This window comes from Scyliorhinus canicula, chromosome 28 (genome assembly GCF_902713615.1).
Source record: "Scyliorhinus canicula chromosome 28, sScyCan1.1, whole genome shotgun sequence".
NCBI classification, from domain to species: domain Eukaryota; kingdom Metazoa; phylum Chordata; class Chondrichthyes; order Carcharhiniformes; family Scyliorhinidae; genus Scyliorhinus; species Scyliorhinus canicula.
In genome coordinates, this window is record NC_052173.1 from 4,790,654 (window position 1) to 4,812,718 (window position 22,065).

The 22,065-nt window shown below is 51.2% G+C and overlaps 1 long non-coding RNA gene across 1 annotated transcript in view; it reads right to left on the reverse strand.

Annotated features, from left to right (window-relative positions):
• The window catches only part of LOC119958258, a 55,860-nt gene that overhangs the window by 32,972 nt on the left and 823 nt on the right, over positions 1–22,065 (reverse strand). The window contains exon 2 of the long non-coding RNA XR_005458990.1: positions 4,311–4,359. This is a non-coding gene — a long non-coding RNA (uncharacterized LOC119958258). The remainder of the gene's footprint in view (positions 1–4,310; positions 4,360–22,065) is intronic.

The following is a 22,065-nucleotide window of genomic DNA, read 5'->3' on the forward strand; positions in this document are numbered from 1 at the left end:
CCCTGTTCTGATTGGCTGTGGGACGTGGGCTCTTCTGAGGTCATGCCTGGTGACCAATAGCAGCCTGCGGCAGAGAGAGAGATGGGAAGTCGAGCGAGGAAAACCTTTGGGGAAAGGCCCAGTCAGAGTTTTTCCATGTCGGTGCAACATCGAGGGCCGAAGGGCCTGTACTGCGCTGTATCGTTCTATGTTCTATGTTCTAAGTTTGCTGCCCTCCAAGCCTGGCGCCCCTGACAGCAGAAGAGGGTGCAGCAGGCGCCGAGCCTGGCTCCGTTCAGGGATGGCAATGCCGCTTGTAATGAACTCCTTCAGGACCAGAGTGCCCACCTGACTGAGGCCTCTTGTGCCCAGGCATTGGCCATTTGGTTTTGGATTGGGTACGAGAGTTTGTGGTGCCCAGAAAACAGTGGCATCAGCTGCCCAGAGCTACACCGATGCCTTTAGCTGGGGGGGGGGGGGGGGGGGGGCGCTCACTCAGATGCAGTGCGACTTACATTTGACTCAATTCAGGCATTAAGGGCTCCTCTCTCACTGAAGGGAGTCGGCCCTTCCTGCACTGTCAGTTCTGCTGGTTCTGCATTTCACATCTGATTGTTCCAAGGTACGGGACAAGCCCTGAACCACATTGTCAAAAGTGGCTGCATTGTTTCTCCCTGGGGGCAATGGATTCTTCGCCTCACAATGGGTTTTGCACAAAGTTGTGCTGCCTGTAGACAGGCAGGGGATGGCGTATACAAATAAGTACCATTCACGGGACCCAGAGGAATAACAGATTGCACTTTCGTCCAGCCCCAGTCCCTGACTGCCTGCCTAAACCTACCCCGGTGGCTATTCCAAACTGTGAATGCAAGCCAGCTGTTTGACTGTACCGGGCATCACAGCTACGCCAAATCCTAACCTCACTCAGTGCCCGCAGACATGCGCTTCAGTGTAGGACAGAGGGATGGCAGAGAGGACGAGCAGCGGGAGTCTCCGTTCCTGAGACTAAGGGCTGGATTCTCCGATTTTCAGGCTCTGTCCGGAGGAAGTGTCTAGTTTTACAATCAGAAAGTCGGAGCCACGCCTGCACCGATGCTCCGCCCAGTCAGGGGCTAGATGCCACGCCACGTAAAAGCCCTGGCGTTCCCGACATAAACGGAGAATTGCCGGGACCGTTGGGCGCGCATGCGCACGGAGGCGACCTGCAGCGGTCGTGCCGTACAGCACGGCACTGGCCGCGCGCTGACTTGGCCTGCCAGATGTTGCCCCCCCTGTAACCCCCCTCACCACCCCCAATTCAGTCCCCCCTAGCGGAAGCCCCCCCCCGGCCAGCAGAACGGCTCTCCCTGTCCCCCGACAGTGGAGGCGCTGGACACAATCTGCAGCCGCCACACGAGGTTGACGAAAACTGGGAGCAGAAGTGATCCACGCCGTCGGGAAGTCGGCCCATCGGGTGCAGAGCATTGGGGGAGGGCCTTGAGGTGACGTCCTGAGGCCGTCCCAATGGCTGCGGCCTACTCACCGATGGCGCCGCCCCCAATTCCGCCGCCAAGTTGATTCTCCGCCCAGTCGCCGAATACCATTTCAGAGTCGGCAATCGGAGAATCCCACCCTAAGTGTTGACGCCGGCGCAGAATTCGTGGGATTCCACCACAGCAAAACTGGCGCCGCACCTGGACCGATCCAGCGGAGGGGCAGCACCCGCACAGCGTGGAACACAATCGATTCCAATGAGAAACGGTGAGGGATTCACCGGGGGGGTTTGTGGCCTGGGGAGGGAGACACCCATACGACCTGTGACCCTAAGTTCGCAGTGGCAGTCAGCGGCGTGCGCAGCTGCATGGCTGCCTTGCCGGCTGCGGCAATGGTGTCCCGTGTCCGTCCACCCCGACCTCATAGCCCACCTCCTGGCCACCCTCCGCTCCTCCGGCACAGTGGCTAGCACAATTGCTTCACAGCTCCAGGGTCCCAGGTTCGATTCCCGGCTGGGTCGCTGTCTGTGCGGAGTCTGCACGTCCTCCCCGTGTGTGCATGGGTTTCCTCCGGGTGCTCCGGTTTCCTCCCACAGTCCAAAGATGTGCAGGTTAGGTGGATTGGACATGATAAATTGCCCTTAGTGTCCAAAATTGCCCTTAGTGTTGGGTGTGGTTACTGGGTTATGGGGGTAGGGTGGAGGTGTTAACCTTGGGTAGGGTGCTCTTTCCAAGAGCCGCTGCAGACTCGATGGGCTGAATGGCCTCCTTCAGCACTGTAAATTCTATTCTATGATATTTTGGCAGCACCAGGGCGGGAGATGCTGGCCAGCACAAGAAACGAGATGGTTATTTCTCCCTCCCTCGCCTAGCGTAAGAAAACCGTAGTGTCCCAAACACTGCCTTGACTCAGAGTGGACTGGGTAAACGAATGTGGCGTGGCTCACGAAGACCGGCCAGTTGGCGAAAGAGCGTCTCGTGGGAAAAAAAGGTTGACAAGCACTGTGCGTCGGTGGTGGAGGGACACCATAACCCTTAACTGCTATCTTTATTCCCAAACAAACAACAGAACCATCTCAGCTCTCAATCCACTGTTAAATACAGTTAGCATGCTCAGGAACACTTGCTGTATAGAGGTGTTTGGATACACCACACGGCTGCCACTGTGCGTCGGTGGTGGAGGGAGTGAATGTTTGTGGGTGGGGTGCCAATCAAGCGGGGCTGCTTTGTCCTGGATGGTGTTGAGCTTCTTGAGTGTTGTTGGAGCTGCACTCATCCAGGCAAGTGGAGAGTATTCCATCACATTCCTGACCTGTGCCTTGTAGATAGGCTTTGAGTTAGGAGGTGAGTTACTCTCCGCAGGATTCCCAGCCTCTGACCTGCTCTTGTAGCCACTGACATCTTCGTTTAAAATTCTTGGCGTTGTTTTCAAATCACTGATTGATCGCGTCCCGTATTACCTCTGGGGCCTAATCTAGCTCTCCGAGATAACAAAGAACAAAGAAAAGTACAGCACAGGAACAGGCCCTTCGGCCCTCCAAGCCTGTGCCAACCATGCTGCCCATCTAAATTAAAATCTTCTACATTCCTGGGTCCATATCCCTCTATTCCCATCCTATTCATGTATTTGTCAAGATGCCCCTTAAATGTCACTATCGTCCCTGCTTCCACCACCTCCTCCGGCAGCGAGTTCCAGGCACCCCCTACCCTCTGTGCAAAAAACTTACCTCGTACATCTCCTCTAAACCCTGCCCCTCGCACCGTAAACCTATAAATGTGCTCAGGTAATCCTGACCTCTTGTGCATCTCTGGTTTTAAGGACTCTGCCGTTGAATGCTGTGTCAATCGTTGCCTGGGACCCTATATTCCATTGCTGTATTCAGTTGTTTTGTAAATCATTCCAGGGTTTTGGTCACTATTGCTCTATCCAGAGCTCCATTCTGAGCGTTGATCACTTTAGTAAAAGGAACTGCCTATCAGGCCTCAATTTACCTCATACCTGATGAACCTGCATCTCATCTGACTCTCGCAACTCAAAGTACGACGTTATTCAAGTTTGATTATTTCAATTCCTTTAATATTCTTGTATATATCTCCGTAACATTACCTCAAAGGTGCCTGTTTTCTACTCTGAACAGCCCAGGTTTCTCCAGTCTCTCTTTCTAACCCCTGACCAGGATTTAACCTCCTGGGCCTTCCTTTTTATTAAAAATTCCTTTACGGATGTGGCCGCCGCTGGCTATTCCAGCATTTGTTGCCCATCCCTAATTGCCCCTTGAGAAGGTGGTGGTGAGCTGCCTTCTTGAACCACTGCAGTCCCTGAGGTGTAGGTACACCCACAGTGCTGTTAGGGAGGGAGTTCCAGGATTTTGCCCCAGCGACAGTGAAGGAACGGCCGATATATTTCCAAGTCAGGATGGTGAGTGACTTGGAGGGGAACCTCCAGGTGGTGGGGTTCCCAGGTATCTGCTGCCCTTGTCCTTCTAGATGGTAGAGGTCGTGGGTTTGGAAGGTGCTGCCGAAGGACCCTGTGCTGCCTAAGGACCTGCCTGCGTCGGTGGTGGAGGGAGTGAATGTTTGTGGATGGGGTGCCAATCAAGCGGGGCTGCTTTGTCCTGGATGGTGTGGAGCTTCTTGAGTGTTGTAGGAGCTGCACTCATCCAGGCAGGTGGAGAGTATTCCCTCACACTCCTGCCTTGTGCCTTGTAGATGGTGGACAGGCTTTGGGGGGAGTCAGGAGATGAGTTACTCTCTGCAGGATTCTCAGCCTCTGACCTGCTCTTGTAGCCTCTGCTTCCAGAGGAACACTGCTGGACACACTGGAGTCGAATCCGAATCCCAGTTGTATAGAATCCTTACCGTACTTTCCATTGTCTCGGGAAATTCCTGCCGGAGCTCAGAGTTGAAGCTGGGTGGAAGAAAGTTGAAGAAAACACATGAAAACAAGTCAAACAAATTTCAATGGCACACAATGCACTTGGAGAAGGTTTCATGTTTTTTAAGAGCTCTCTACTGTTTGACTACATTGTCCCGGTAAATTCAATGCACAGCCTTTGGATAAACACCAGAAAGAGTTCAACGATGAATGGCAAATTTTGTTTCTCTCACTCCACCCAGAAAAATATTTAGAACATAGAACAGTACAGCATAGAACAGTACGGCACAGAACAGGCCCTTCGGCCCTCGATGTTGTGCCGAGCCATGATCACCCTACTCAAACCCACATATCCACACTATACCCGTAACCCAACAACCCCCCCCTTAACCTTACATTTAGGACACTATGGGCAATTTAGCATGGCCAATCCACCTAACCCGCACATCTTTGGACTGTGGGAGGAAACTGGAGCACCCGGAGGAAACCCACGCACACAGGGGGAGGACGTGCAGACTCCACGCAGTCAGTGACCCAGCCGGGAACTGAACCTGGGACCCTGGAGCTGTGAAGCATTTATGCTAACCACCATGCTAACGTGCTGCCCCTTATTCGATGTTGAGGCCGGAAGGCTGTAGCGTGCCTAACTTGTGTAAACCTAGCTTTTATCCTGGGCTTATATTAACACTGCAATGAAGTTACAGTGAAAATCCCCCAGTCGCCACATTCTGGCGCCTGAAATTTGTGTCGATTTCTCGGAGGCACTCCACAACCTCATCCACATTAAAGAACTTGCACTTATGTGGCACCTTTCATGCCCTTGGGACACGTTTTAAAGCCAATCAAGTAGAATCATAGAATCCCAACAGTGCAGAAGGAGGCCATTCGGCCCATCGAGTTTGCACTGACCCTCTGAAAGAGCACCCTACCTCGGCCCATGGCCCCCACCGTATCCCCGTAACCCAGTAACCCTCAACTAACCTTTTGGACACTAAGGGACAATTTAGCATGGCCAATCCACCTAACCTGTACATCTTTGGACACTAAGGGACAATTTAACATGGCCAATCCACCTAACCTGCACATCTTTGGACACTAAGGGACAATTTAACATGGCCAATCCACCTAACCTGCACATCTTTGGACACTAAGGGGCAATTTATCATGGCCAATCCACCTAACCTGCACATCTTTGGACACTAAGGGACAATTTATCATGGCCAATCCACCTAACCTGTACATCTTTGGACACTAAGGGGCAATTTATCATGGCCAATCCACCTAACCTGTACATCTTTGGACACTAAGGGGCAATTTATCATGGCCAATCCACCTAACCTGTACATCTTTGGACACTAAGGGGCAATTTATCATGGCCAATCCACCTAACCTGTACATCTTTGGACTGCGGGAGGAAACCAGAGCACCCGGAGGAAACCCACATAGACACGGGAGAACATGCAAACTCCACATGGACAGTGACCCAAGGCCAGAATTGAACCCTGGTCCCTTGCGCTGTGAGGTAGCAGTGCTAACCACTGTGCCCAAGTACCTTTGAAATGTATTCAGTGTTGTGATGCAGGGAAGTGTGGCTACCAATTTGTACACAGCAAGCTCCCAGAAACAGCAATGAGGTAAGGAGCAGATAAACTGTGTCCCATCGATGATGGTCGAGGGATCAATGTTAGGCCGGAACGCCGGGGAGAACTGTCCTGCTCATCTTCGAGATACTGCTGTGGGATCTTTTTATGAGTGGTGGAGTTGTCGGGCTGCGCACAGGAGACAATATTAAAGGGACCACTCAGTCCCACAACTGGGCTGTGCACAATGATGGGATGTTGAGGGAACATTGCCTCTGACTCTTATGTTCTTATGACTCAGGTGAGAATGACACCCAGTGAATTAGGGTTGCCAACTGTGATGAAGCGTATTCCTGGAGATGTTGTCACATGACTCGCCCCCCACACTCCAGGGGGGAGTGCCCACCACCGGCCAATAGCTGGCTGCCTCCGCTACCGTGAAACACGCCATGGTGGGTGTGGAAAATCCCGTTCAATATATTAGCGATCTGATTCTGAATGATTTGATTTGCACTCATCGGGACAATTCCCAGGAATACCAAACATCAAGGGGACAACAATTTATACTTCGTGAGAAGAGAGTGGTGATTGGTTGGCACGTGGGCTCTGATTGGTGGAGATATTGCCATGCAGAATTGCACCCCTTCTACCAATCGGAGTCCACTTGTAAACCAATCAGCACTCTCTCCTTATGCAATATACATTTTTGTTCCATTTCCACTTGGTATTCTTGAGTATTGACCATTGAATCCATAAAATCCCGAAGGAGGCCATCCAGCCCATCGAGTCTGCCCCAGCCATGCTCCCTATGAGCACCCTAATCTTGGCCCATTCCCCTGCCCTATCCCCGTAGCCTAACCTGCACATCTTTGGACTATAAGGGGCCAATCCACCTCACCTGCACACTGATGAGTACAGGCTGAAAAGCTTTGACAGCATGTGTCTTTTTTCAGCGATACTCAAGTTTTTTGTTGGAGGGGCGGCCGCTGGTCCGGGTAGCGGCTTTAACGCTCAGTGGAAGTGTGAGGGACAGCAGTGAGCAGTCCACAAACTCCCTTCACACCACTTGGCGCTCTGTGGCACCTCAGCCAGGATCATTTCCTCTTCGATGACGGGGAAAGGGTCAATTCTGGGTAACGGGACGGCCTGCCTCACTTTCCGCGGGGCTGCAAGCTGCATTGCGGTGGGGCGGGGGAGGAAGCGCCGCGGAGACAGAGACAGGGAGGAGAGGCAGAACCTTCTGCTTGTGAGACTGAGGCATCACGTCAATAAACCAGGCCATCCAAAAAGTCATTTCTAAAGCATTGACTCTGGCTTCCCCAGGGTGATGTATACCGCAGTGAACTATTGGCCGACTAAACACAGAGATTAAAACTTGTCGGAGTGAGAAGTATGACGGACAGTTTTATTTTTGGCATCAATTATCTTACAACAGATATATTGGACTCCACGTGTGCGCCACATGAAAAAACTTGATACCTTCAAAAACAAAAGACAGTCAGTGATATCTTAAGGTTTTGACTGTCTCTCATAGACAGTACGAGGAAATCATTTGACCGAGAAGCTGCCTCCCCCAATACTCCTTATTCATGAGGTATAAAGACAAAAAGGCATTGACGGTTTGAATTTCCTGCAAAGCTTGTTCCTGTGCCCCCTTGTGCAAGGCGTTATGCCGCACAATGGGAAGTCTGGCTGGTTCCTTTGAAACAGCCCCAGTTCCTGTCAATACTTGTCATATTGGCACTAAGTTCTTTTCTCTCTGTCTGGGTGATATACTTCCAACTTGGGCTCTTGCCAAAAGTTCTCCAAAGTCCGAGCGTGGGCAACAGATTTGTCAGAAGGCTCCGTACAGATTGAGGGCTAGGCCGAGGGGCGAATTTCAACCACCCCCTCCAGCACCACCCCCCAATGACGTGTCTGAGGGCTTGTAGGTGAGGGTGACCACACAGTTTGTTGGATGGCGTTCCCACTGGATTTCTGACCACCCTGAGCTCTCCGTAATTTTACGCTTGGATGGGCGAAGTCTAGTCAGGTCCGCCCATCCTTGCCTCAATTGAGGCCCTTAAGTGGCCAATTATTGACCAGTTAAGGGCTGCTTCCCACCGAGCCTTAATTTTTAGGTCAGCGGGAGGAGTTCAGGGGTCGAATCGAAGCTGGAAAATAAACCGCTGTTTAACGTTAGCGTCCTCCCCCCCACACACACCTGCAGGTTCTCCCCTGGCATCTCTGCCAACACACCCAACCCCGCCCTCTGCTCACCCCCCTGGGCCTCACCCCTTCCTCCCTGCCCTGAGATCTCCACACTGACCTGCTCCTGGACTCCCAGGAGGGACTTCGGGGCTGGATTCTCCGATTCTGCGGCTAAGCGCTGACGTCGGCGTGGGAACAGTGGGGGAGGCACCACAGTCAGTGCCTCCCCCTCTCCGATTCTGGGACCGGTGAGGGGCTAACAGCAGCACCGGATAGAACCCCCAGCTCCCGCGCCAAAAACGGCCGGAGAATGGCCGGGTCCGGGGCAACGCATGCGCACGCCGCTGACCTGCAGCGGTCGCGCCGTACAACATGGTGCCGGCCGCGCGCGGAATCGGCCTGCCAGATAGTGCCCCCTCCCGTACCACCGTCACTACCTCCAGACAACCCCCCACCAGTCCCCCCGCCCCCCCCGGCCACTGAAAGGGCTCCCCCCCCCCGACTGTGTGGCCGCTGGACACAGTCCCCAGCCGCCACGCGAATTTGACGAAAACTGAGAGCACACGTGTTCCGCGCAGTCGGGAAGTCGGCCCATCGGGGGCGGAGCATCGGGGGAGGGCCTTCAGGTGACGTCCTGAGGCCGTCCCAACAGCGTGCGGCCTACTCACCCATAACGCCATTTTGGACGGGGCGGAGAATCCGAAAACAGGTGCCAGCCCCGACTTGGATGTCAAAAAGGCAATCTCCGCCCAATCGGCGAATACGAAATTGGCGTCGGGGAACGGAGAATCCCGCCCTTAGCCTCTGGGGCGGGGGGGGGGGGGGGGGGGGGGGGGGGGGTGCAGTCCCAGCCCTGTCCAAGGGCTAGAGATTGACTGCCAACTCACTCAGGCAGGATATTTTCCCGAGTCAGAGGCGGAAGACCCATCTCCCACCCATGGACGCTTGTTGGAGCATTCAATGGGTGTGGGGCTTGCAATAACAACAGGGATGTGTTGACCACCAATTTTTTCAATGGCGGGACAGGAAACCCTCATCATCCGAAAATTCCTGGCCCAGGACTTTTACTTCCTTGTTTGGGCAACCGGCAATCTCCTTGTCAACCAATCAACTACCTGTGCTCAGTAACAGTGAGTGTACATCACCTTATGACAGCAAGGCATCTTAAATCAAATCAAATCCTTTACTCACATTACTATTGTACGTTTCATGCTGTGCTTTACTGATAAAAATCGTTTCCATTCACTGTTTCGACAAAGACTAGGAGGCACAGATTTACGGTTTCGGCAAGACAATGAGGAGAGGCTGTGAGGAAGAATTATTTTGAAACCAAAGTGTGGGAAAATGACCTGGAACTCGCTGCATTGAGGGGGGGGGGGGGGGGGGGGGCAAAGCGGAGACGATGAACGATTTGAAGAGGAAATTGAATGGGCACTTGATGGAAATAAACCTGCAGAGGCTACGGGGTTAGAGATGGAACTTCCTGGATTGGACGACAGACAGCCAGTATGGATTCAAAGGGCTGAATGGCCTGCTTCCTAGTGGCAATAATTCTGACCTGTTGGAACTCATGTTTTCTCATTCTTCTCTCAATTTTGTCACTCTGCAGAAACATAGCAGTTTACAGTCCATTCAGCCCATTGTACTGGTACTATCTATTTGATAGCGCTATCCACATTTTGTTCTACTGCCCCATTCCTTAGCCTTAGCACTGTATCATTGGTGGTGGGGTTCCCAGGTATCTGCTGCTCTTGTCCTTCTAGATGGTAGAGGTTGCGGGTTTGGAAGGTGCTGCCTAAGGAGCCTTGGTGAGCCTTGGCTGTCACTGTGCGTCAGTGGTGGAGGGAGTGAATGTTTGTGGATGGGGTGCCAATCAAGCGGGGCCGCTTTGTCCTGGATGGTGTCGAGCTTCTCGAGTGTTGTTGGAGCTGCACTCATCCAGGCAAGTGGAGAGTATTCCATCACACTCCTGACTTGTGCCTTGTAGATGGTGGACAGGCTTTGGGGGGGGTCAGGAGGTGAGTTACTCACCGCAGGATTCCCAGCCTCTGACCTTCTCTGGTAGCCACAGTATTAATGTGGCTGGGTCCAGTTCAGTTTCTGATCAATGGTAACCCCCAGGATGTTGATAGTGGGGATTCAGCAATGGTAATGTCATTGAATGTCAAGGGGCGGTGTTGGGTACTCTCTTGTCGGAGATGGTCATTTGTTAACTCAAGTGCCAGGCCATGTAACTTACCCCTTAACAATCCAAGCCTCAAAGTTGTCCAGGACATGCTGCATTTGGATATGGACTGTTTCAGTATCTGAGGCGTTGTGAATGGTGCTGAACATTGTACAGTCATCTGCAAACATCCCCACTTCTGACCTTGCGATGGAAGGAAGGTCACTGATGAAGCAGCTGAAGATGGTTGGGCCGAGGACACGACCCTGAGGAACTCCTGGGGGCTGGTTTAGCACAGGGCTAAATCGCTGGCTTTGAAAGCAGACCAAGTTAGGCCAGCAGTACGGTTCAATTCCCGTACCGGCCTCCCCGAACAGACGCCGGAATGTGGCGACTAGGGGCTTTTCACAGTAACTTCATTTGAAGCCTACTTGTGACAATGTGCAATTTTCATTTCATTTTCCTGCAGTGATGTCCTGGAGCTGAGATGATTGACCTCCAACCACCACAACCATCTTCCTTTGTGCCGGGTATGACTCCAACCAGCGGAGAGTTTTCCCTGATTCCCATTGGCTACAGTTTAGCTCGGGCTCCTTGATGCCACACTCGGTCAAATGCTGCCTTGATGTCAAGGGCAGTCACTCTTACCTCACCTCTGGCATTCAGCTCTTTTGTCCATGTTTGAACCAAGGCTGTAATGAGGTCAGAGCTGAGTGACCCTGGCGGAACCCAAACTGAGGGTCCGTGAGCAGGTTATTGCTGAGTAAGTGCCGTTTGATAGCTCTGTTGATGACTCCTTCATCACTTTACTGATGATGGAGAGTAGACTGATAGGGCGGTAATTGGCTGGGTTGAATTTGTCCTGTATTTTGTGTACAGGACACACCTGGGCAATTTTCCACATTGCCAGGTAGATGCCAGTGTTGTAGCTGCACTGGAACAGCTTGGCTGGGGTTGTGGCAAGTTCTGGAGCACAAGTCTTCAGTACTATTGCCGGAATATTTGCAGTATCCAATGCCTTTTCCGTTTCTTGATATCCCATGGTGTGAATCGTATTGGCTGAAGACTGGCATCTGTGATGCTGGGGACCTCCGGAGGAGACGAGATGGATTATTCACTTGGAATATCTGGCTGAAGATGGTTCTCGGATTGTTATGTTTTGGGACTATGTGAAGTATGTCTTGAAGTCAGCCTGGTAGTAAACTTGGGCGGTTTGTTTGGTATAGATTAAAGGAAGAAGGGTTCAAGGTATTTACGCTTGGAGACAATAGCAGAAGTCTCTCAGTTCAGAATGGAGTCTCCCAATGTCCCAGAAAGGTGGTGAAAGTGTTGGGTTGCCGACAATTCTGTTGTAAATTGTCCACTTACTTCCGAGATGAAAGAGAGTTGCGGTCAAGAATAGCACCTGGACCTGGATGCAACATTAGTGTTTTCATGTTGCCATGGGGAAGAGTGCAGAGGAAGACATGTTTGAGATCAGGTTACAGGCTTCCCTGCAAAGCGATGAAAATCACAGACAGACAGCAGTTTTGTGCGGCCGGGAGAGAGACATGGCTTGTTTCTGCAAACTATCATAGCCGGTTGTGACGAGTCGTAGAGACGCATCCCACAACCATCTAAGGATTCTGGGAGATTTGTCCTCGTGTGTCCAGAGGGGTGGAATCATTTGGACAGGCTTTACTGCTGGTAGTGCGTGTAGGAAACTATAGCTATAAGGAGCGAGAGTCATTTGGGCCTAAAATTGTGATAAGTATAAAAGGGCAACATTTCTTTCTGCATTGTAAATATAAATTGCCTACAAAAAGGAAAATAGCGTTGACTCGTTATTTTTGTCCAGGAAAAGCTTTAAAACATGAAATCCTGTTGCATCTTCCAACTATTGACTGGAAGTTTCAATCTTTTTTCTTTCAACTTGCCAGTCTCTGTGGAGATGGCAGCGATCCCGTGGGGCAAGAAGGACAAAAGTCATCATGATGTTGAGAAGCATTGAAAAATGTCCCTGTCTCGCAGGGGTGGCTGTTGCCATGGTCGCAGAAGGCTGTCTTGCCCCACTAGAAGCCTGGGCTGGTGAAGAGCTTTCAATATTCGGAAGATTATGTGGAGAACAGATCTCATGCAGTTTGACATTAGTTTGAGGCTTTTAAAGGTGAGGGGTGTTAATGCTGTGGAATCTGGACATCAAGTCAGTTCAAAATAGCACTGAATAGAAGTAACACAGTGGCACAAGGGAGGCATGGTGGCACAGTGGTTAGCACCACTGCCTCACAGCGCCAGGGTCCCGGGTTCAATTCCAGCCTTGGGTGACTGTGTGGAGTTTGCACGTTCTCCCCCCGTCTCTGTGGGTTTCCTCCGGGTGCTCCGGTTTCCTCCCACAAGTCCGAAGACGTGCAATTTAGGTGGATTGGCCATGGTAAATTGTCCCTTAGTGTCCAAAGATGTGCAGGTTAGGTGAATTGGCCATGATAAATTGTCCCTTAGTGTCCAAAGATGTGCAGGTTAGGTGGATTGGCCATGATAAATTAGAACATAGAACATTACAGCGCAGTACGGGCCCTTCGGCCCTCGATGTTGCGCCGACCTGTGAAACCATCTGAAGCCTATCTGACCTACACTATTCCATTTTCATCCATATGTCTATCCAGTGACCACTTAAATGCCCTTAAAGTTGGCGAGTCTACTACTGTTGCAGGCAGGGCGTTCCACACCCCTACTACTCTCTGAGTAAAGAAACTGCCTCTGACATCTGTCCTATATCTACCACCCCTCAATTTAAAGCTATGTCCCCTCGTGTTGGTCATCACCATCCGAGGAAAGAGACTCTCACTGTCCACCCTATCTAACCCTGTGACTATCTGATATGTCTCGATATAAGTCACCTCTCAGTCTTCTCCTCTCTAACGAAAACAACCTCAAATCCCTGAGCCTTTCCTCGCAAGACCTTCCCTCCATACCAGGCAATATCCTAGTAAATCTCCTCTGAACCCTTTTCAAATCTTCCACATCCTTCCTATAATGTGGTGACCAGAACTGCACGCAGTACTCCAGGTGCGGCCGCACCAGAGTTTTGTACAGCTGCAGCATGACCTTGTGGTTCCGAAACTCAATCCCCCTGCTTATAAAGGCTAGCACACCATATGCCTTCTTAACAGCCCTATTAACCTGGGTGGCAACTTTCAGGGATTTATATACCTGGATGCCGATATCTCTCTGTTCATCTACACTACCAAGAATCTTGCCATTAGCCCAGTACTCTGCATTCCTGTTACTCCTTCCAAAGTGAACCACCTCACACTTTTCTGCATTAAACTCCATCTGCCACCTCTCAGCCCAGCTCTGCAGCTTATCTATGTCCCTCTGTATCCTATAACATCCTTCAGCACTATCCACAACTCCACCGACCTTCGTGTCATCTGCAAATTTACTAACCCATCCTTCTACACCCTCTTCCAGGTCATTTATAAAAATGACAAACAGTGGTGGCCCCAAAACAGATCCTTGCGGTACACCACTAGTAACTGAACTCCAGGATGAACATTTGCCATCAACCACCGCCCTCTGTCTTCTTTCAGCTAGCCAATTACTGATCCAAACCGCTAAATCACCTTCAATCCCATACTTCCTTATTATCTGCAATAGCCTACCGTGTGGAACCTTATCAAACGCCTTACTGAAATCCATATACACCACATCAACCGCTTTACCCTCATCCACCTGTTTGGTCACCTTCTCAAAAAACTCAATAAGGTTTGTGAGGCATGGCCTACTCTTCACAAAACAGTGTTGACTATCGCTAATCAACTTATTCTTTTCAAGATGATTATAAACCGTATCTCTTATAACCTTTTCCAACATTTTACCCACAACCGAAGCAAGGCTCACAGGTCTATAATTACCAGGGTTGTCTCTATTTCCCTTCTTGAACAAGGGACAACATTTGCTATCCTCCAGTCTTCCGGCACTATTCCTGTCGACAAAGACAACATAAAGATCAAGGACAAAGGCTCTGCAATCTCCTCCCTGGCTTCCCAGAGAATCCTAGGATAAATCCCATCTGGCCCAGGGGACTTATCTATTTTTACACTTTCCAAAATTGCTAACACTTCCTCCTTGTGAATCTCAATTCCATCTAGCCTGGTCGACTGAACCCGAGTATTCTCCTCGACAACATAGTCTTTCTCCAGTGTAAACACCGACGAAAAATATCCATTTAACGCTTCCCCAATCTCCTCTGATTCCACACACAACTTTCCACTACTATCCTTGATTCGCCCTAATCTTACTCTAGTCATTCTTTTGTTCCTGATATGCCTATAGAAAGCCTTAGGGTTTTCCTTGATCCTATCTGCCAACGACTTTTCGTGTCCTCTCCTCGCTCTTCTTAACTCTCCCTTTAGGTCCTTCCTGGCTAACTTGTAACTCTCAAGTGCCCTAACTGAGCCTTCATGTCTCATCCTAACATAAGCCTTCATCTTCCTCTTGACAAGTGCTTCAACTTCCTTAGTAAACCACGGTTCCCTTGCTCGGCAACTTTCTCCCTGCCTGACAGGTACATACTTATCAAGGACACGCAGTAGCTTTTCCTTGAAAAAGCTCCACATTTCGATTGCACCCATCCCCTGCAGTTTCCTTCCCCATCCTATACATCCTAAATCTTGCCAAATAGCATCATAATTACCTTTCCCCCAGCTATAATTCTTGTCTTGCGGTACATACCTATCCCTGCCCATAATTGTCCCTTAGTGCCCAAAGATGTGCGGGTTAGGTGGATTGGCCATGATAGATTGTCCCTTACTATCCAAAGATGTGCAGGTTAGGTGGATTGGCCATGTTAAATTCTCCCTTAGTGTCCAAAGATGTGCAGATTAGGTGGATTGGCCATGATAAATTCTCCCTTAGTGTCCAAAGATGTACAGGTTAGGTGGATTGGCCATGATAAATTGTCCCTTAGTGTCCAAAGATGTGCAGGTTAGGTGGATTGGCCATGATAAATTCTCCCTTAGTGTCCAAAGATGTGCAGGTTAGGTGGATTGGCCATGTTAAATTGCCCTTAGTATCCAAAGATGTGCAGGTTAGGTGGATTGGCCATGTTAAATTGCCCTTAGTGTCCAAAGATGTGCAGGTTAGGTGGATTGGCCATGTTAAATTGCCCTTAGTGTCCAAAGATGTGCAGGTTAGGTGGATTAGCCATGATAAATTGTCCCTTAGTGTCCAAAGATGTGCAGGTTAGGTGGATTGGCCATGTTAAATTGCCCTTAGTGTCCAAAGATGTGCAGGTTAGGTGGATTGGCCATGTTAAATTGCCCTTAGTGTCCAAAGATGTGCAGGTTAGGTGGATTGGCCATGTTAAATTGCCCTTAGTGTCCAAAGATGTGCAGGTTAGGTGGATTAGCCATGATAAATTGTCCCTTAGTGTCCAAAGATGTGCAGGTTAGGTGGATTGGCCATGTTAAATTGCCCTTAGTGTCCAAAGATGTGCAGGTTAGGTGGATTGGCCATGTTAAATTGCCCTTAGTGTCCAAAGATGTGCAGGTTAGGTGGATTGGCCATGTTAAATTGCCCTTAGTGTCCAAAGATGTGCAGGTTAGGTGGATTGGCCATGTTAAATTGTCCCTTAGTGTCCAAAGATGTGCAGGTTAGGTGGATTGGCCATGATAAATTGTCCCTTAGTGTCCAAAGATGTACAGGTTAGGTGGATTGGCCGTGTTAAATTGCCCTTAGTGTCCAAAGATGTGCAGGTTAGGTGGATTGGCCATGCTAAATTGTCCCTTAGTGTCCAGGGATGTGCAGGTTAGGTGGATTGGCCATGCTAAATTGTCCCTTAGTGTCCAGGGATGTGCAGGCTCTGCTACAAGGTTATGGGATTAGGGTGGACGGAGAAGCGGACCTGAGTAGGATGCTCTTTCAGAGGGTCAATGCAGACCTGATGGGCCGAATGGCCTCCTTCTGCACTGTAAGGGATTCGATGAACACCCAGTTATACGACCAAAGCTCATTTCGATAATCGTTTTGAACTGCTGGTGGAAACTGATCTGGGTTCAGGGAAGACACTCCTGGAGTGAGAGAAACACGTCTTGAGGGGGAGAGGACAAGCGAGGGCCTCACAATGTTGCCGTGCAGTGTCCTTAGGGCGGGGCGGTGGGGGGGGTGGGGGGGCCTCCACTGACATTAACGCTGAGGAATGCCCCCTCTATGTGAGGGGGGAACCAAAGGCATCTCTGGCTGCCCACCCAGCCTGACGTCTCTCCCTCGCTCTCCTCTCTCTCGGATTCCAATTGGCAAACCCTCTGGTGCCAGTCGGAAATTAGAACAGGTGGGCAAGCAGAAAGAACAAAAATTGCAAATGAATACCAGGAAAGACCCCGGACAACTGTCCTGTAACTTGTGTGGGCCTAGTAAATGCCTGAAGGATCCACCCCAAGGACCCCTTCCCACATCGATCCCAAAGGACTGGTTTAGCACACTGGGCTAAATCACTGGCTTTTAAAGCAGGCCAAGGCAGGCCAGCAGCGCGGGTTCAATTCCCGTACCAGCCTCCCCGGACAGGCGCCGGAATGTGGCGACTAGGGGCTTTTCACAGTAACTTCATTGAAGCCTACTCGTGACAATAAGCAATTTTCATTTTCATTTCATTTCAAGGGCAAATTGGAGACACGGATTGCAAAGTCCTGATGCTCATTTTACATGACTGACACCGAAAAGAATAGTTTTGGGAAAGTTACTTTGGTAGAATAGAAGTCTGAAGAAAAGAAAGTAGCTTGCAAACAATTTCCCCTCAGACGTGGAGTTATTCATTTGAACACCAGACAACAAAATACTTCATCACCCTCACTGAATACCTCTGTGCCAAGTGGCAGGTGGCCAGGGTAAATCCGTTAAGGGGGAGAATGAATGCAGGAATCCTTCATGCTGGGAACAATGAAGGTTCTATGTATAACTGTGCAGTGCGGCCTCCCTGAGGTAGGATTAAACCTTTAAGACGTGCAAGCAAAGCCGGCACAAGCAGGCCGCCCCATCAGATAAGAAGCAGCGGGAACAATACCAGGAAAGAGAGGAGTGCACAGCTTGAAGCCGAACCACCCTGAGCTTTGAAGAGTAGGCGACAGTTTGGAGGACCTGTCTCGGCTGCAGACCACTTTGTGTGTCGGCCGTTTGCTCAAAGCGACGGGTACGGAGCCGGAGTCAGGAGGTTGAGGGTTTGAGCACGCCATTTTGCGGCTCAGCACCAAATCCAGGCTGAGAGACTCCTGTCCCACGTCCTCTACGTCAGATGAAGAGCGAAACCAGGTTCATCTTGGCTGGTGGGAAGTACAGAATGACAGAATGGTGACAGCGCAGAAGGAGGCCATTCGGCACGTTGTGTCTTGTGCTGGCTCTCTGCAAGAGCAACCCGCCGAATGCCACTCATAAGAACGTAAGAAATAGGAAGAGTAGACCATTCGGCCCATCGATCTGCCATTCAATGGGATCATGTCTTCATCTTTATTCTCCCAACCGCTCCCCATGTCCCCTGAGTCCCTGAGAGACCAAAAATCTGTCCATTCCGGTCTTAATAAATTCTACGAAGGGGCACCCACAACCCCCTGGGGTAGATTCACCACACTTTCATAGATATCATAGAATTTACAGTGCAGAAGGAGGCCATTCGGCCCATCGAGTCTGCACCGGCTCTTGGAAAGAGCACCCTACCCAAGGTCAACACCTCCACCCTATCCCCGTAACCCAGTAACCCCACCCAACACTAAGGGCAATTTTGGACACTACGGGCAATTTAGCATGGTCAATCCACCTAACCTGCACATCTTTGGGCTGTGGGAGGAAACCGGAGCACCCGGAGGAAACCCACGCACACACGGGGAGGATGTGCAGACTCCACACAGACAGTGACCCAAGCCGGGAATCGAACCTGGGACCCTGGAGCTGTGAAGCAATTGTGCTATCCACAAGGCTATCCACAAGACATTTCTCCTCATCTCGTTCCTTACCCTGAGACCGTTGCCCCATGTTCCAGATTCCCGTGCACCCTCCGCTTTATCATGGAGTCCACGTGGCCCATTGATCTCCTGAACAAGGTTCGGGAAATGTCTTCCGTCCATTCAAAGGTAAAATCTAGAATCCAGGAATACTCCAGAATAATCTCCAACTATTTTGCACGGTTCGAACAGTTGGCGTCCATGTTGTGATCGTCCCGTGGTCCCCAGGAACTCCGGAACGCTGGCATTACACAGGGCGTTCAATCATCTCTCTCTCCAGGCTTCACTGTGGTGTATCTAGCTCGGTAGCATAGTGGTTAGCACTATGGCTTCACAGCGCCAGGGTCCCGGGTTTGATTCCTGGCTTGGGTCACTGTCTGTGCGGAGTCTGCACGTCCTCCCCGTGTCTGCGTGGGTTTCCTCCGGGTGCTCCGGTTTCCTCCCACAAGTCCTGAAAGACGTGCTGTTAGGTGAATTGAACATTCTGAATTCTCACTCTGTGTACCCGAACAGGCGCCGCCCGGCTTGGGGCTGGCCGAAAGGCCTTCGCCGGTCCACGCATGCCCCGGTGTGTCAGCGGCCGCTGACATCACCACCGGCGCATGTGCGGTAGGTGCCTCCGCCATGGTGGAGGCCGTGGCGGCGGCGGAAGAAAAAGAGTGCCCCCACGGCACTGGCCCGCCCACCGATCGGTGGGCCCCGATCGCGGGCCAGGCCACCGTGGGGACACCCCCCGGGGTCCGATCGCCCCGCCAATCCCGCCGCCACCAGAGGTGCTCCAATTCCCGCCGGCGGGAGAGGGCTGACAGCGACGGGACTTCGGCCCATCGCGGGCCCGAGAATCGCCGCGGGCGGGCACGCCGATTGGTGGGACGTGATTTCCGCTCCCGCCGATTCCCGGGTGGAGGAGAATTCCGGCCACGGCGGGGGCGGGATTTACGCCGGCCCCGGGTGATTCCCCCAACCCTGCGGGGGGGTCTGAGAATTCCGCCCAAGAATTGTAAGCCGACTTGTGACAATAAAGATTATTTTATCTGTTGCTGAGTGAACAACATTCTTGCCTCTGGGTTGGAAGGTTGTGGATTCTAGTCCTGCTCCAGGTGGGTGGGCATCATTGTGGGTGAGATGGGAAAATTTGGAGAACAGGCTCAGTTGGAAAGTCCTGGCCAAGGCCTTGCGCCTGTATAATCGAGGTTGATGCTCCAGTGCAGTGCTGAGGGAGTGCTGCACTGCCAGAGGTGCTGTCTTTCGGATCAGACATTAAATATTGCTGCTTCTGGAGGCTGGCTTGCTTGTTTTCAGAATGATGTATAGCCTGTGTCATCAAAACCTTTCCATGCAGTCACAATGCTAATCTTTATTATTGTCACTGGGCGAGATTCTCCGCAAACGCGGAGAATCGTAAAGGCTGCCGTGGGACAGGCCGTGACCCACGGCAGCCTTCACGCCCACTTCCGGGGCCGATTCTCCCCCCCGGGCGGGGCTAGGAATGCGGCCCCATGCGTCACGGAGGCGCGGCCTTGACGACGGTCGTCAAGGCCGCACGTCAAGCGTCACGCCGGCTGACGCGGCCGATGACGTCAGCCGCGCATGCGCAGGTTGGACAACGCCAACCCGCGCATGCGCAGTTGCCGTCTTTTCCCTCAGCCGCCCCGCAAGACGTGGTGGCTTGATCTTGCGGGGCGGCGGAGGGAAAAGATTGCGTCCATTACGGGCACCGATCGCGGGCCCATGCTCCCCTTGGCACGGCCGTGGTACTGCCGTGCCAATCGGGCCCCCAGATGCCCCAAACGGGCATCTGGCACCCGTTTCACGACAGCAGCGAGCAGGTGTGTTTGCTGCCATGTTGAAACGGGCATGAAGGCCCGACCGCTCGGCCCAGGAGAATCGCCGCTCGCCGTAAAAAACGGCGATTCGTGGCGTGGGTCGGGCGTGGGGGGGGGGAGGGGAGAGAATAGCGAGAGGGCGTGAAAAATGTCGGGAGGCCCTCCCGCTATTCTCCCACCCGGCGTGGGGGGGGGGGGGGGGGGCGGAGAATCGCGCCCACTGTGTACGTTCCCTCGGCCGCACAAAAATACTTTTCACTGTACCTCGGTACATGTGAAAATAAAATGTCAATCAATCAATATCAATCAAATACAGGGTAAAATTCGAAAGGGGTCCAGGAGCAGAGGGACCTGGCTGTCGGTGTGTATCGAGCATTGAAGGTGGGAGGACAGGTGGAGAGAGCAGTTGGTAAAGCATAAAGTAAACTGGGCTTTATTAATAGGGGCACAGAGTACAAGAGCGAGGAGGTGATACTGAACTTATACATAAACTAGTTAGACCCCAGCTGGAATATTGTGCACAGTTCTGGCTGCCACTTCATAGGAAGGATGTGAACACGTTGGAGTGAGAGCAGAGGAGGTTTACAAGGACGGTTCCAGGGGGATGAGAAACTTCAGTTATAAGGATCGATTGGAGAGGTTGGGACTGTTCCCCTTGGAGAGAAGAAGGCTGAGAGGAGATTTGATTGAGATGTTCAAAATCATGAGGCGGCTGGACAGAGTAGACGGGGAGAAACTGTTCCCACTCGTAAAAGGATCAAGAACGAGGGGCACAGATTTAAAGTGATTTGCAAAAGAAGCAAATGTGATGTGAGAGAAAACCATTTCACACAGCGAGTGGTTTGGGATCTGCAATGTGTTGTCTGACAGTGTGGTGGAGGCAATCGAGGCTTTCCAGGGGATGTTAGATGATTATTAAAACAGAAACGATATGCAGGGGTACGAGGAAAAGGCAGGAAACAGCACTCAGTCACGATGCTCGTTTGGAGAGTCAGTGCAGATTCAATGGGCCAAATGGCCTTCTTCTGCCCCATAACAATCCTGCGATTCTGATTCTGGGTAAACATATTATGAATTCATTTATTGAGATTGGGCACATGAGAATATTTGTACAAAGGGAAGGCTTGAAGCCACATCGGCAGCAGAGCTGTGCGTGTCGTGTACTGCTCACAGGCCAGAGTGCAACTGAGACTGGATCACATGACACTTCCCTTCTCGTGATGCCATGCTGCCATCCATTAAAGGCACATTGCACCAGCTGTGTGCAAGTTGGTTACTGCGTGCACCACATTAAAACTTCAAGAGCACTGTGGGATGTCCTAAGGATGGGAAAGGTGCTACATAACTGCAAAGTCCTATCTTTGTATGCAAACATATTTCAAATAGAAGCCTGTGAATGTGTAGCCAGGCAACATGGGTCCAGCTTCTTCAGGCTTTAACAGATTGGAGACGGATTTAGTCACTGCTGGAATACAATCAGGAATGTGGGAACCATTTTACGCTCTGAGTCTAACAGGACGATTTTTGAAGCCGTTCCATTGGTGAAGCTCCCAGTTTAATGCTGAGAACGTCTCCCATCTTGTCATTTTAAAGCAAGGTCAATCTTTTAGCCCAGACAGTTTAAACAAAGTCCAGGATTGCTATCAATGATACTTGATTCTCCTGTAACCATTGATTGAACTATAATTCTTTAACTCAAGACTCGAAGGTGAATTTTCCACACTTACCCAGGACATTCATATCGACTTAACTCAATTCTGCAGCTCAGAATCTGTCTATCAGTCCAAAGGTTAATCCTCTCGCTCAGATGACCTCTTTCCACCTGCCGACCCCTCAACCGCTGCCCAATGTCCATTCCATGCCCCACACAGAAACTCAGAAATGTGAGAAGTGGGACAACACTGAATACTTGCTTGTCCCACCTTCCCAATGCCACCAGCAGGAAGCACACTCACTTTCGGGCAGCACGGTAGCATTGTGGTTAGCACAATTGCTTCACAGCTCCAGGG